The sequence below is a fragment of the Elephas maximus genome, chromosome X, assembly GCF_024166365.1.
Source record: "Elephas maximus indicus isolate mEleMax1 chromosome X, mEleMax1 primary haplotype, whole genome shotgun sequence".
NCBI lineage: Eukaryota > Metazoa > Chordata > Mammalia > Proboscidea > Elephantidae > Elephas > Elephas maximus.
Genome location: NC_064846.1, coordinates 37,508,555 through 37,523,278, shown reverse-complemented (window position 1 = coordinate 37,523,278; position 14,724 = coordinate 37,508,555). Strand labels below are relative to the sequence as shown.

The window sequence follows — 14,724 nt, the reverse complement described above, 5'->3', positions numbered from 1 at the left end:
GTTCCTCCCCCATTAACATAAACTCACTTTTCCCTAGGTTCCTATCTAATCTTTCAAGTTGCTGTTGTCAGTTTGATCCTGAGGATTTGGTTCTTATTGATGCCTAGATAAAATAGATTTTCTCTCCTGTTAAGAATATACTTGACGATGTAGCATACACAATTATAAATGCAGCATTGTTCTTCTTTTTTGATGGAAATCCTATTAAATAGAAATGATCAAAATTCCTACATTTGTAGGGCACAAACCTGTAGTAGTTCTACAAGCAACAAGTATGTGTGTGAAATAGCATGTTTTATGAATCCCAGTGGATCAAATCATGTCTTAGAGCATTTGACCCATCTTGTTCTGGCAAAGTCTGACTGATTGTTGTGATTTTTTTCTTACTTCAAATACATATCTTGCACTTAGTTTTACATTCTTTTTCTTAATTTTCCTTAAACAAGACCCCATGAATTATATAAGCTTCAAGTCCTACATGTAAGGTATGCTGCTATATGTGACCCCTCCCACCCTATATCCAATTATCAAGTCCAGATGGCTATACTGTCAAAATACATCCAGAACCCAACCCCTTCTCACCACCTCAACTGCTCCAACTCTGGCCCAAGCCACCATCATCTCTCACTTTGATTACTGTAATAGCCTTCTGACCATTATTCTTGCCCCTGTACCCTTTTTTCACTACAACCTATTCTCAACACAGCAGCCAGAGGGATCCTTTTATAATATAAAGTTGATTACATAACTGCCTGTAACCAGTTGCTGTAGAGTTGACTCCGAGTCGTGAGAACCCCATGTGTTTCGGAGTAGAACTGTGCTCCATAGGTTTACAATGGTTGTAATCTTTTGGAAGTAGATCTCTAGACCTTTCTTCCAAGGTGCTTCTGGGTGGACTCCATCCTTCAACCTTTCAGTTAGCAGCCAAGAACCACTCAGGGACTCCAAATTACATAACTACTCTGCTCAAAACCCTCTAATAGTTTCACAGCTCACTCAGAGAAAACATCAAACTCCTTAAAATGGCCCACAACGCCCTTCATGATCTAGCATCCAGCTGTATCTTCAGCACCATCTCCTACTGTACTTCCCCTCGCTCATTCTACTTCAGCCATACGATCCTCCTTGCTGGTCCTCAAACACACCATGCAGGATCCCACCTCATAGATTTGTACTGACTGCTTCTTCTCCCTAGAATGTACTTCACCCAGATATCCACGTGGCTTAGACCCTCATCTCCTTCAAGTCTTTGCTTAAATATCACCCTCTCAATGAGGCCTATCTTAACCTACCCATTAAAGATTTCACCCAGCTACCCTCCTCTGAACTTTTGACCCCTCTTACCTTGCTCTCTACTTTTTCTTTATCCCATAGCCCTTATCACTTCATAAAACACTATGCAGTCTACTTATTATATTTATAATTTTCATCTCTCTACCTCTCATAAACTGCAAGCTCTGCAAGCACAGGAATCTTTATTTTGTCCCTGCTGTATCCCTAATACTTAGAGTGATGCCTAGGACCTTATAGACCCTCAACTGATATTTGTTGGATGAATGAATGAATAAATGAATAAACAGTGGTCCAGACAGAGGAAAGAGCATATGCAAAGATCCAGAGATGAAAGAGTGTGTGCTCAAGCACAAAGATCAAAAAGGAGAGTGACCCAAGCTGAGCTTGCCAGGGCAGGCAGGAATCAGGTGGTGAAAGGGGCCTGTAGGCTACAGTAAGAACACCGAACTTTGCTGTTGTTGCTGTTAGTTGCCGTTGAGTCCTATGCCATCTTCATAATCTTTGATACATTTGAGCCCATTGTTGTAGCTATTGTCTCATGGAGGATTTCCCTTGTTTTTGCTGACCCTCCACTTCACCAAACACAATATCATTTTCTAGTGATTGGTCTTTCCTGATGACATGTCCAAAGTAAGCAAGATGAAGTCTTGCAAGGGAAATCCATTGAGAAGTTATAACCAAGCCCAGTGGTGTGATCATAATTGGAAAAGATCATTGTAGTTGAGTGGGAAATGGATGGGGGGTGAGGGGACTGGAGGCAAACAGGTCAGTTAAGAGGCTACAGCAGTAGCCCAGGCAAGAGGTGATAGTGGCCAAGACTAGCTAAAGTGATGACAGTGGATATGAAGAGACAATAAAAATGCTTAGGAAGTAGAATCCAAAAGCTCTGATGATAAGCCAAAGGAAGAAGGGGTTTGATAAGAAGGAGATGATCATCTGTACTGACTGCTGCTGGGAGGTCAAGCTAACAAAAGCTGTTGGAAATTAGTGACAGGGAAATCACTGATGACCTTGTCAAGAACGTTTTCCGTGAAATGAAGATGACGAAAGTCACCGTGGAGTGCACTGATGAGTGATTAGGATGTAAGGAAACGGAGGTCACTATACATGCTACATAGGAGACCTGATGGCATAGTGGTTAAGCGCTCAGCTGCTAACTAAAAGGTCATTGGTTCAAATCCACCAGCCACTCTGTAGAAGAAAGATATGGCCATCTGCTTTTGTAAAGATTACAGCCTTAGAAACCCTATGGGGCAGTTCTACTCTGTCCTACAGGGTCACTATGAGTCAGAATTGACTTGACAACAATGGGTTTGGTTTTTTGTTTTGTACATGTCCACAAAGCACCTGATACTGCTTTGCTTCTCAATTCATGCCAATTTCTTTCCTCCCTCCCTTCCCTGTATTATGATGTCAAGAGCTGCAAAGTATGGTTAAATAGTCAAACTGTAAGTAAAGAAAAAAAAATGTTAACCAATTAAAATGATATCATAAGTGGTTAAATATTTACTATTCCTTTGGCATCAAATTTCTCAAGGTAAAATATTAAATTCACATATGAGTAAGGAAAACAGCTGGTACTGAATATTTAGGCTCCCAGGAGAACACACTAATGAATCATTTGAAAAGCTGGACAGCTTCACATTTAATCTGTTCGAGGAAGAGGAACACAGTCTTTTCTCAATTATCATTTTAGACAATGAATATAAATTTCTGATTAGTCTGTTCCCAAAATGGAAACGGCCTTTTAAAATTATAATAGTAAATATTGGTTGTAAGAAATTCAGGCATTAACTGAGCGTGTAAAGAAGAAAGAGATGTTCACCCTCTAACTCAAATACTTATGCTAGCAGATAGGATTCATTCTTCATTCATTAATTCAACAGATATTTACTGAATGCTTGCTATGGGCCAAGCACATGTCTAGGGGCCGAGTATACACTAGTGAACAAAATAAAGTCCTTCCCAGTATGGTGTTTACTTCTAATTGGGGGAGAAGGAAAGTAAACAAATAACCAAGGAGGTACATATTATGTTAAAAATTTTTTTTATGGGAATAAATGATAAATATAAAAGTAAGGCAGGGAAAGGAGATAACGAGTGCTGGGGATGTTGTCATTTTATATAAGGAAGGCTTCACTGATAAGGCGACATTTGAGCAGAGACTAGAAAGAAGCAGCAAACAAGTCATACAGCTATGTGGAGAAAGATCATTCCAGGCAGGGGCCATAAAAAAAGCAATGCCAATGTCCCAAAGCAGGAATATGTTTGGCATGCTCAAGGAACAGCGAAAAAGCCAGAACGGCTGGAATGGAGTAAACTAGAGCAGAGAAGTAGGAAAGAAGGTTAGAGAGGTATGGAGAAGCACGGATCACATAGGGCTTTGGAGGCCATAGAAAGGACTTTGGATTCTATACTGTGTGAGGATGGAAACCAGTGGACAGTTTTGAGCCAAGGAGGAACATGGCATGACTAAGTTTAAAAGGGTCACTCTGACTTCTGTGGTGAGATTAGACTGAAGGAGGGTAATACAAGAAGCAGGAAGCAAAACTAGGAGGCTTTTGCAATAATCGAGGTGACAGAGGATGGTGGCTGGGACCAGGGTGGTAGCAGTGAAGATGGGGAGAAGCATTGGGGTTCTGCACATACATTAAAGGTAGAGCCAGCAGTATTTGCTGAAGGACTGGATATAGGTCCAGGGAGAGCTAGGCTTTGCGGAGACTGAAGTTCATACAATTTGGGGCCATGTTAAGAAGAATACAAAATGAGATACAAAAATGAATATATATTTAAAATGAGAAAATAAATCACAGCATATTATAAACTTATAATATCTGACAAATAATACAACCAGAAAATCTTGGAAAATAATATTTTAAGTAATTAACTTCCTGACAAACCCTATAAAACCTTTTTCCTGTACTGTTGATTGCAAATTCTTCATTCATCTCCCCCCACGATGATTTTGTAATATTTTCTCCAGAGAGAATAGAAAATTCAATCTTCCTCAAGCTTGGTTGATCAAAATTAGTGTTTTATTATTGACACTTTTTATTGTTTTTCATCATCGATAGTTTTTAATTGCCTTTGTGATCTTAATAAGTGTGTTTTGACACACTAGTCTTTCAGTTTATACATTTGGCTTCCACTAGGGTCCTTCCTTCCTGTCAGATTTAAAATTTTGGTTCAACAAAAATTCTGAAAAGCAAATACAAAATGAATTTGAAAATAAGACATTTATAAGAGCAATCAAATATATTTAAAATTGACAGTGCAGCATACTGAGTTATGTATGTATGTAATTGTATAATCAAATCACTCTTAACACTTCATACATTGAATTATTGATTAATACGCTTCAGCTTTTTGTGATTGGAACACTTGTTTCCTCAGGCGATTTTGCTGTAAATCTCTGACAATTTTATGTGCTGTTTCATCTGAAACTACCAGATTTCATCAGAAGAAGATGAGTCAGATCTCCTAAAACATAATCCAACCTGTTGAGATGCATAAAACATGCAACTTCATACACAGACAAAGCCACTATTTGCAATACTGCTACAGGCTTGCGCTCTGCAAACACAAGATTTCTGATAAATTCTATTTCACAAGACTTTTATAAAAATATTTTGAAATTCATGGTGTATTTATAATTGTGCATGTTGCATTACCATGTATATTAGTGACAGAAGAAAAGTCCCATCTGACTAGGCAGTACTGAATTCTTCATGTATAGTTTTACATGTCCAGTGAATGGAAGAATTTTCCACAGACTAGTTTCTCGCCCAGTACATTCCAAATCTCATTTCTCTTTCACTACACATACTTCCAACTCTGAGTGCTGTCGGATGCGTTAGTATCAAGATACGATCTCTGGCCCTGCTCCATTGGTCAGCACTGGTAGGAGTTTTCCTGGAGGCTATTGCTACAGGGGTGGCTTATAATGGCTTAACTCTACATGAAAGTGACCACAAGCCATGTAAATATATCTGATCAAACCCAAACTAAATGTAACCTCAATTCAACTACCCCTTTGCGTGACCCCAGAACTGTCCACAGCCACTCCAGTGCCAACCCCGACATGAGGACAAATATGACAGAGGGGAAGTTGGAGTGGAACAAGACTGTTGTCTTAACTGATTGCAATTGAAACATTTTACTTTTGCAAATATTACAAAAGCATGTGATCCCACTGCTAGGCCTTATAAGGGGCCACTGCAAGTGAGGGGCTCTAACACTTAAATTCCATTAGCTTCATAGTAAATTTGGTATTAGAGGTGGAGTATGAGAAGAAGAAAATTGAGAATGTTGCCATGGGTTTTAGCCTGAGAACCTGGGTGAGGGGAGTTACCATTTGCTAGGATGTAGAAGACTGGAGAGAAGGTTCAGAGGTAAAAATCAGAAGTTCGGGTTGGGACATGAGAAGTTTAAGATGACGTTTACACTGCTGGAGGTCCCTGGGTAGTGCAAACGGTTTGCACTTGACTACTAGAAGGCCTGGGGACCTGCTTCTGTAAAGATCACAACCAAGAAAACCCTATGGAGCAGTTCTACTCTGTGACACAAGGGTCGCCAGCAGTTGGAACCAACTCGACTGCAACGAGTTTTGTGTGTGTTTTTTTAAAGACAGCTGGAGTCCCTGAGTGGTGCAAACAGTTAACACACTCAGTGGCTAACTTAAAGGTTGGCTGGAGGTTCGAATCTACCCAGAAGCATCTCAAAAGAGAGGCCTGGTGATCTACCTCCAAAAAATCAGCCATCGAAAATCCTATGGAGCACAGCTCTACTCTGACACACATGCGGTTGCCATGAGTCAGGGTCGACTAAACCAATGGCAACTGGTTGTTTACCTTTGTTTTTTATTTATGATTATTATTACACAGCTAAGAGGAAATACAAAGTAGGCAACTGGATATATAAGTCTAGAGTTCAGGAAAAAGGATCCTGGCTAAAGAAGTAAACCAGAGAATCAATAGTACATGGGTTGTATTTGAAACCATGAGATTGGATATGAAGCCAGTATACAGAGAGAAAAGGAAAGGACCAGGGGTGGAGCTCTGGGACACCGTAAAGTTTAGAGGTTGAGGAAAGGAAGAGGGATGAATAAAGGAGAATGAGAAAAGGCAACCAGTGAGGTCGAAAGAAACTAGAAGAGTGTGGAGAAGCCAAGTGAAAAAGATGTTTCCAGGTGGAAGGGGTGATCAATTATTTCAAGTAATTCAGCATCATGGAAGTCCATGGCAACAGAGAAATTGCCAAGAGTTGGCTGGAGTGAGTCTGAGAATGGAAGGAGTAGACCTGGAGACTGTGATCATACATTGTGTTTTGAAATCTGCTTGTCTCAGTAACAGACCTTGGGATTTTTTACTATCAGCACATATAGATCTACTTCATTATTTTAAAAAGTTGCTTAGTGTAAGGAGTGCCATAATTTATTTATGAAGTTCCCTTTTGATGCACATTTAGCCTGTTACCTTCTTGACAATTATAAACAAGGCTGCAGCGAATATCTTTAAACATACATTTTTGTGCCTATGTACAAAAATATCCTTCTAAGATATATTTCTGAATTCTGGAATTGCTAAATAAAGAGTATGCACATTTCAGTTTTGACACGTTGCCAAATTGCCCTCCAAGAGATTTCATCGATTGACTTTCTCATCAAGAATGGATGAGAATGTCTTTTCCCCACACCTTTATAAGCACTCGATACTAATAATCTTTTAATCTGGGCCACCCTAATACGTTTTTAAAATAGTAATGTTATTTTAATTGGCATGTTTGTGATCGCCTGTGAAGCACAACGGCTCTTTCTATGTTTATTTCTGTTTGTTTTTCCTGTGTATCATGACTGGGTTCTTTGCTGTTTTTCTATTTGAGTGTGTGTCTTCTTTTTAATAAATTTGTTAGAACTATGGCATATATGTTGCAAATTTTTTTCCCCAATACGTTGTTTTACTTTTGACATTATTTATAGCGGAATCGACTCGACGGCACTGGGTTTGGGTTTTTTTTTATGGTGTTTTTATACAGAGTTTGGTTTTTTAAAATGTGGCCTCAGCTTTCACTCTTTTCTTTTAAAGGTTTATACCTATGGTGTCACATCTGATTGTTTTTTAACAAGAGTCACAGAAATAGCTTTTACGATTATTAACCCAAAGCTTAGAAAGAACATGTTCCCTTTTCATAGCTAATCAGACATCTGCAAAGGGGCCAAATTGCTCAAATTGGTGTGGTTTCTATCCCCTCCTTACCCCCAGCTTTAATCAAGGCACTTTTCTCTTTATATTATGGGCCAAAACTACTGCTTAATTGAGACTCCTGTGTATTTGATGAATGCTTCTGCGTATTTGGCCTGACAATGCCTAGGGACTAATGGGACCATGTGCTTCTCTAAGACCTCTGCAAACATGAATAAGACAGCCTATTATGGGCTTTTCCAGGCCTTTTGCAAAATATGACATTTATATCATGCAAATCACATCAAATGGTAGCAATACGGTTTTCTAGTTTTGAATACATTTCAGTTCATTCAATTTATAAAGCAGATTTGAAATAAAGTGATTCCATTCCAAAAATATTTTTTAATTGTGAGTTTTTTGAAAGATGTTTTTGGTGAGATGTTTTTGCCTTGCATGGCTTCGAAACACTATTGGCCCATTAATGAACCGGCTTCCACAGTTGTTCGAATACTGCAAGTTGAACTTACTTTTAATCTAAAAGCTGACATAAGAGTTTTGAAATGAACTGAATTGTCCAAGTAATTTTCTTAATGACTGACAAGTCAAATTTCAAAAAGCTGTTCACTACCTACAGAATAAAGAGTTCTCAATTCTTGCTGCTTTCGTAAAGTAATGCAGGTGTTTTGGAGGTAAATTTGAACTCAGTTAAGTATCCAAAGTAAGGAAAACCAAACAGAGCATCGGAACTTTAATTACTGAAAAACAGATTTATGAAATCTGTCAGATCAAAAAAAACCTGTTAAGTTGTTAAAATATCAATATGCAGAAATAGACATGTCAAGCATCCCTGTTAGGGAAGCAAAACAAGTAAAAAAAAAATGTACTATTTACATTTTTCCTCAGACTTTTTATCTGAGGTGACTGGTTATGAGATTATCACATAAGAGTTGACAGCCAGTTAGAATTTGTAATACTAGAAATTATCCCATTCACAATAGCAATAAAATGCATAAAATATCTAGGACTAAACAAGAAAAATGCAGGACCTCTTGAAGAAAACTATAAAACTATTAAGGACTATCAAATAAGACTTCAGTAAATGGAGACACATCTTGCTCTTAACAGGAAGGCTCGATATTATTAACAATGTTATTTCTCCATACGTTAATCTAGAAACCCAACACAAACACAATCAAAATTCCAAAAAGAATTTTTTTGATCCTTTTTAAAAAAAATTTTTTTGTGTGTGCTTTAGGTGAAAGTTTACAGCTTAAGTTAATTTCTCATACAAAAATTTATACACATATTGTTATGTGACATTAATTGTTATCCCTATAATGTGACAGCACACTCTCCCTTTCCACTCCGGGTTTCTTGCGTCCATTCAATCAGTTCCTGTCCCTTCCTGCCTTCTCATCCTGCCTCCAGACAGGAGCCGCCCATTTGGTCTCCTGTATCTGATTGAACTGGGAAGCACACTCTTCACGAGTATTATTTTATGTTTTATAGTCCAGTCTAAGGCTTTGACTGAAGAGTAGGCTTCAGGAATGGTTTTAGTTTTGGGCTAACAGAGAGTCCAGGGACCATGACCTCTGGGGTCTCTCCAGTCTCAGTCAGACCAGTAAGTATGGTCTTTTTACTAAAATTTGAGTTCTGCATTGCACTTTTCTCCTGCTCCATCAGGGACCCTCTGTTGTGTTCCCTGTCGGGGCAGTCACCGGTGGTAGCTGGGCACCATCTAGTTCTTCCAGTCTCAGGCTGATGGAGTCTCTGGTGGCCCTTTCTGTCTCTTGGGCTCATGTTTTCCTTGTGTCTTAGGTGTTCTTCATTCTCCTTTGCTCCAAGTAGGTTGGGACCAATTGATGCATCTTAGATGGCCGCTCGCTTGTTTTTAAGACCCCAGACGCCACTCACCAAAGTGGGATGCAGAGCGTTTTCTTAATAAACTTCGTTATGCCAATTGACCTAGATGTCCCCCCAAATCATGGTCCCCAGACCCCAGCCCCAGCTATTCTGTCTCTCAAAGTGTTTGGTTGCATTCAGGAAAGTTCTTAGCTTTTGCTTTAGTCCAGTTGTGCAAAAAGAAATTTTTTGAAGAGAAAAATGAGGAATTTGACAAAATTATGATAAATTGCATTAAATCCTGGAAAAGAAGGGTAATAAGTGAGGATTAACTCTACCAGGTAATAAAATGCATTATAAAGCCATAATAATTAAAAGATTATGATACCCTTTGCCATGAGACCGGAAGAACTGGACGGTGCTCGGCTGCCATTACTGAACATTTTGATTGAAGATTCTATAGAAGAATTCTGATCAAAAGGGGGGAAATGTGGCACAGAATTTCAAAATCTCATAGAATCCTGACTTTTTGGAACCACTGAGGCTAGATGAACCCCCAAAACTACCGCCCTGAGATAATCTTTAAACGTTAAACCAAAAATATCCCCCGAAGTCTTCTTTAAACCAAACAACAGTTTGGCCTAACTAGCAAAGAATGTCTGCCTTGAACATTGTGCCCTTTTAAGACCTATCTATATGTGATCAAGTTAACAATAGCAAGTCGAAAGATTAGACAGAAAACTTAGGGGGCAGTGAGTTTATGTTAATGGGAGAGGAACAACTCAGAAAAGGAATGATTACACAACTCCCCCTCCTTCCCGGGATCTAGTGTTGAGGCAGGTAACATAGCAGAAATATACCTATGTGACCAGCAAAATACTTTTTTTTTTTTTTTTAACTACCAAGGCTCCATTTTGGACTCCATTTGCATTCCATTTTAGGCTGCTTGGTTTTGAGGTGCTTTACATACACATCAGTGCTTCCTGGTCTGAGTGAGAAAGCGTGTCCTTCCACAGCCTTTATAAAGGAGGGCAACAGGATTCTGCACCTGACCTCTCTAAACCCCTTGCTGTAAACCAGCCTTTGGCTGTCATGTGTGTGTCCTTGTTATTTTGTATCCTTGTGCTAAAATAAACTGTACATTTGTAAGCATTGCCATTTTGGGTCCTGTGAGTCTTCTTTAGCAGTTAAACCATGTTGGCCTGCTGCTGTTAATGCAATGGGCAACAGTCGTCCAGGAGAGTAGAAGAGTGAATAGACCATTAGTGGGGATAAGCTGGGGCAAATGGTGTAATAGATGTTTCTGTCCAGGTCACAATGATTACTCCTAGAGAATTTCCATCTTCTATCTTCCCCGTTACAATCCAAAGAGTTTCAGGGATGAGCCCACAACCAACCAAAACCAAACCCATTGCCGTCGATTCAATTTTGACTCATAAAGACCCTAGAGGACAAAGTAGAATTGCCCCCATAGGGTTTCCAAGGCTGTAATCTTTACGGAAGCAGACTGCCAAATCTTGCTCCTGTGGAACAGCTGGTGGGTTCAAACCGCCAACCTTTAGGTTAGCAGACAAGCACTTAACCACTGTACCACCAGGGTTCCTTGGGCCCACAACAGCCATATGTATTATTAAGTAACCCATATCTCCTGAATGTAACCTGTGAATGGATCAGAGGTGAACCCTTGACCTGAGATGAGCTTATCAGAATCTCTTCCAGTCTGAAATGTTGGAGTTTTGAATAGAGCTGACCTAAAACCTTAGTTGCTGAGCTATGGCATAGTCATCCTCCACCAGCAGGAGCAATTACCAGACAAAACTAATCCAGACAGACATGAATGAAGCAAATGCTCTGAAGGAAGCAGAGATGAGAGGTGGAAAGAAATTACTATTTGCCTTCCTCTCAACTTTTCCTCTCCAGATTCCAGCCTTTTTGAAGATTAAGCTCCATTTCAGACCTGGAGTACCAGAAAAATACTCCATATTCGTATTGTAAATTCCCTTTTTTTCTCATTAAGCTCATTTCAGTTAGCTTCTTTACCCATAGTCAAAGATCTTTAACTCACAAGGTGGATCCCTATCTCACTGCCTATACAAAATTACATTCCAGATGGACTTTAGATTTCAATTAGAAAATAAAACAACAGGGACGTAAAGGACTTACACAATGAAAACTATAAAACACTGCTGCAAGAGATTAAAGAAGACTTAAGTAAATGGAAAGATGTTCCATGTTCATGGATTGGAAGACTTAATATTGGCAAGATGTCAATACTAGCCAAAGCAATCTATAGATTCAACACAATCCTGATCAAAATTCCAACAGCCTTCTTTACAAAAAAGAAAAAGCAATCCTCAAATTTATATGGAATGGCTAGAGGCCTTGAATAGCTAAAACACTGTTGAAAGAGAAGAACAAAGTAGGAGGACTCACACTTCCTGATTTTAAAACATATTCCACCAGCCACTCCTTGGAAACCCTATGAAACAGTTCTACTCTGTCCTACAGCATCGCTATGAGTTGGAATCGACTCGATGACCATGGGTTTGGTTGAAGCCCTGGTGGCGCAGTGGCTAAGAGCCTGTCTGCTAACCAAAAGGTCAGCAGTTTGAATCCACCAGCTGCTCCTTGTAAACCCTGTGAGGCAGCTCTACTCTGCCCTATAGGGTTGTTATGAGTTAGAATTGACTCAACAGCAACAGGTTTGTTTTTTTAGATACAGCTACAATAATCAAAACAGCCTGGTACTGGAATAACAATAGACAAACAGACCAATGGAAAAGTATTGAGAGTCCAGAAATAAACCCACACATCTTTGGTCAACTATTTTTTGACAAGAGTGCTAAATCCATTTGCTGGGGAAAGAAGAGTCTTTTCAATAAATGGTATGGGAAAAATTGAATTTCCACATGTAGAAAAATGAAACAGGATCCACACCTCACACCATACGCAAAAACAAATTTAAAATGGGTTAAGAACCTAAATGTGCAAACTAAAACCATAAAAGTTTCAGAAGAACAAGGAGGGGCAGCGCTATCTGGCCTAGCTTTCAAAAATGGATTATCTAATATAATAACAAAAGCACAAACATATATATCTGACAAGAATCTAATAATCAAAATATATATAAAACTTTGACAAATTAACAACAAAAATACAAATGATCCAGTCATAAATGGGCAAAGGATTTGAACAGACATTTCACCAAAGAAGACATTCAAATGGCCACCAAACACAAGAAGAGATGTTAGTGTCATTAGTCATCAGAGAGATACAAATCAAAACCACAATAAGATACCATTTACTCCCACTAGGATGATGTGGGAAAATTGGAACTCTTATCCACTGCTGGTGGGAATGCAAAATGGTACGGCCGTTGTGCAAAAACAGTGTGGTGGTTCCTAAAAACACTAAAAATAGAACTACACATGACCCAGGAATTCCACTCCTAGGTATATACTCAAAAGACTTGAAAAAAAAAATCAAACCCAGTGTCATCGAGTCGATTCTGACTCATAACGACCCTATAGGACAGAGTAGAACTGCCCCATAGAGTTTCCAAGGAGTGCCTGGTGGATTCGAACTGCCAACCCTTTGGCTAGCAGCTGTAGCACTTAACCACTACGCCATCAGGGTTTCCAAGCAGAGACTCAAAAAGGGACTTGCACCCCAGTGTTCATTGTAGCACTATTCACAATAGCCAAAAGATGGAAACGACCTAAATGCCCATCAGCAGTGAATGAATAAACAAAATGCAGTACATACATACAATGGAATACTACTCAGCCAGGAGGAGAAATGAAGTCTTGATACATGTTACAATATGGATGGAACTGGAAGGCATTATGCTGAATGAAATAAGTCAATCACAAAATGACAAATATGGTATGACCTGACTTATGTAAAAAGACAAGAAAATGCAAATATACGGAAAACAAAGTTTATCAGTGATTACTAGGGGTGGGAGGGAAGGGGAAAGGGTAGGTTAACGGTGGTGGAAACATCACACCGATTAAGGGTAGAGTTGCACAGTTGATTATTGTAATTGCTATTAATAAGTTGTACACCTGTAAAAAGTTGAATTGGCAAAAGTTGTGTGATAGATATATTAACAACAATGACAAAAAAAAGGTAGCTGCTGAGGCTGCTTATGTACAACCAAACACCTCATGGGATTTGGTTCCTTGGTTTGGAGGTTTAGGGTCATGGTTTCATGGGCCATCCCAATGAATCGGCCTAATAATGTGTTTAGTGCTTCTGTTCTACCTCCTAGTTCATTGTGTAGTGCCTGGGGTCTTAAAAGCTTGCAAGCAGTCATCCAAGGCACAATAAAAAACTGGTCTCTATTTACTTGGAGCAACAGAGGAAGAAGAGGAGTCAAAAATAGGAGGAGGACATGGAATGTGTGGCTAATTCCCTCCTTTACCACGAGGGCAGAAGAACTGGATCGTGCCTGGCTACCATTACTGAGCATTTTGATCAAAAGTTCCACAGAAGAATCCTAATCAAAAAAGGGAAAATGCAGAATGGAATTTCAAATTTTCAAGGACTCCAGACTTCCTGGAGCCATGAAGGTTGGCTAAACCCCTGAAGCTATTGCCCTGAGATCATCTTTAAACCTTAAACCAAAAATATCCCCTGAAGTCATCCTAAAACCAAACAATAGTTCAGCTCAACTAGTAACAAAGGTCTGTCTTGAGCATTGTGCTCTTTTAAGAACTACCTATACGGGATCAAATTGACAACAGTAACTGGAAAGATTAGATGGGAACGATTAGGGGCAGTGAGTTTATGTTAAGGAAGGAAGAATAACTCAGATAAAGAGGGTGATAATGGTTGCACAACTCAAAGGATGTAATCAATATCACTGAATGGTACATGTAGAAAATTGAATTGATGTATGTTTTGCTGTGTATTCTCAACAACAAAATTAATTTTAGAAAAAATAAAACAATACAGAAAGTAAAATAAAATATGGGGGGATTTTTTTTATAACCTTGGAATCCAGAAACCCAAAAGGAAAAGTTGCAAGCATTTGATTATATAAAATTTTAAAACTTGTGAACACCCAAAAAGCATCATAAACAAAGCCAAAAGGCATAAAATTGGGGAAAATATTTGTACCAACTATGACAAGCAAATTACTAATATTAGTAATATACAAAGTACTGTAACAAATCAATAAGAAATGATTAAAAAAGTAGAAAAATTGGCAAAGGACAAGAATTGGTAAATCACAGAAGACAAATTACAAATGGTCAATAAGCATATTAAAAAATGCTCAACCTGACCCTTAATTCAGACACAGAAATCAAAACTACAGGTCAGCAGTTATTAAAAAGCTTGGTAGTCCTAGTGCTGACAAGGTTAAGAAAAAACTTGCACTCTCTCTTACCACTGGTACAAT

The 14,724-nt window shown here is 38.9% G+C and overlaps 1 protein-coding gene across 5 annotated transcripts in view; it reads right to left on the bottom strand.

Annotated features, from left to right (window-relative positions):
- The window catches only part of LOC126068936 (A-kinase anchor protein 17B-like), a 119,223-nt gene that overhangs the window by 79,833 nt on the left and 24,666 nt on the right, over nt 1-14,724 (bottom strand). The window contains exon 1 of one of the 5 annotated variants that reach the window (XM_049871712.1): nt 9,706-10,915. The exons of the other annotated variants lie outside the window; for them this stretch is intronic. The gene's annotated coding sequence lies outside the window, so the exon portion shown is untranslated. Of the gene's footprint in view, nt 1-9,705; nt 10,916-14,724 lie in introns of those variants that run through there. 5 annotated transcript variants of the gene reach the window in all.